Genomic DNA, 2,316 nt, shown 5'->3' on the forward strand with positions numbered 1-2,316 from the left:
TATGTTTTAAATTTTTTCCTATAAAGTTAAGTATGTTAAAGCCCCCCCCGAAAACAAATCCTGGGTACGGCACTGTCTCCGAAGTTAACAAAATCAACTCTACTCTAATTATAACCTACTCTAAACGTACTCGACTCTAACTATTCATATTCGAACGCACCTAAGGACAGCGTCATCGTCTCTGCGCACGCCAAAACTATGGTCGCCGACGTTTCGTAAGAGCGTGGTGTGATAACAATATAAGTAATATTATATTATTTTTATATTATACAACTGTCGTCTAGCGGACTACTATACTTCCTATACGCCCGCACGTGTTTAAATGCAGTTTTAAAGCGCGACAAATGGCATGGCGACTATTAAAGAGGCCCATCGAAGGTCAATTATTCCGTCGCTGTTAACAACCCAATAGCGATGTACAAAATCCAATTTGTTTATTTTGGTATTATTGTCGTAGCATCACAATTTGTTCAATTTTCAATTACCAAAATGTAACTGAGGGCCTCTTATTTGATTAGAACAAACGTCCGAGTTTGACGTCAAAATCAACTCGGATGTCTAATATATTTGTAATATAATATTACAATATGTGTCATTGGTGTGATAATATTATTATTATACGCCTCTCATATTATACAAATATAATATTTTAAAATTTCGCGTACAACAACGACGACCGAAAAGTGTCGATGCAGTCGCGCGTGTGCGTGCGACCCCGGAGTTGGGTGTACCGTATTTCGCGAAATAACAACAATAATAATAATATAATATTATGGTAATTCGGTCGTTTCGCGGCGGCGGCGGCGGCGGCGGCGTACGAGCGTGCAGTGTGGTGCGCGCGCGGTGCGTATCCGCTTCGTATCGGCCACGCGAACACGCCTAAAATACACGCGGAATTCGTTTTGCGTCGGACGCGCAATGCAAATAAAAAAAAAATAAATAAATAAAAAAACACGCCGTGCAAGAGACACACTCGTACGCACACGTATACACTACGTATCCGCACGGACGTGTATTATATATACGTGTTCGGGCCGTATACATATATACGCGTATATAAATAGTCGCGTATATATGCAGACACTCGTCTATATGATATGTATATATAAATAGTAAATACGCGCGTATAATATAGCGACGGCCGAGCCTGCACTCGAGCCGTGAGTATTATTCTACACGTATACACGTATTTATTGTGTCTGTGTGTGCATGTGTGTGTGTGTGTGCAAGCGTATAGAGTACGAGTCGATAAAAAAAAGAGAGAAGAAAAAAAAAAAACGGTGGCCCGAAGAGACTTATCTCCGCGTTACTTTTCGCCGGCAAAATTCTCGGGAAACCGTAAAGTAGAGCGGCGGCGGAGAGGGGCGATAGAAAAAACGTTATTATATCGTCTAAATTCGCACGCACACACACACACGCGGTGAGCGCGAGCGGTGATGGCCGGCGGCGGCACCCGCGTCCGTCGACGACGACGACGACGACGACGACGTACCACGCACACGCACACTCACGCACACGCACACGCACACACACACACGATCGCGCGTGCATACACGCACGACGGCGGCCGCGCTGTCACGTTATCAATCATAAAAGAAGAGAGAGGAGAGAGAGGAGTGAGAGAGAAAACGTAATAAAAAATAAAACCGCCTCTGCCGGCTGCACACGGTAATAATTCCGCGTGACGGCGGCGGCGGCGGTGGCGGCGGGACGACGATGCGCGCAAAAAGGAAAAGAGCTGCGGTACGGATAAATAAAATAATAAAAATAATAATCATATATTATATATTATTATTATTATTATATAGAAACGAAGCGAAAAGAACCGTCGTCGTCGTCGTCGTCGTCGTCGTCGTCGTCGTCGTCGTCGTCGACGAGCGAGTGAGAGCGAAAGAGAGACGGTCCAAAGTCGGTCGCGCGGCAGAAAAAATATTATAAAAAATCAACGACCGGCGGCGCTATGCGCGCGAGCCGCTCCGCCGTTTTTCAAGGTTGTTGTTGCTCGCGCGACGCGTCCGTCTCGCTCTCTCACTGCGGCGCGCGTGTGTAATATACGACCGTGGTCGGGTTTTCGCCGTCGCAGTTTTTCGGCCACTGTTTTTTTTTTTATTATTATTATTTATTTATTTCGTTTCGCGTTATCGCGAGAGTGTAGTACGCGCGGCGGCGGCGTCGTATCTGCCGGTTTTTTTCTCGTCGTCGACGTGGTTTTTTTTATTTTTTATCATTATTATCGTTATTACTCTGCCGCGCGGTCGCTGCCGACGGTCGCGGTATATACGCATTATTATTATTATTATTATATAGGAGGGTCGG

The sequence above is a fragment of the Metopolophium dirhodum genome, chromosome 1 (assembly GCF_019925205.1).
Source record: "Metopolophium dirhodum isolate CAU chromosome 1, ASM1992520v1, whole genome shotgun sequence".
NCBI classification, from domain to species: Eukaryota; Metazoa; Arthropoda; class Insecta; order Hemiptera; family Aphididae; genus Metopolophium; species Metopolophium dirhodum.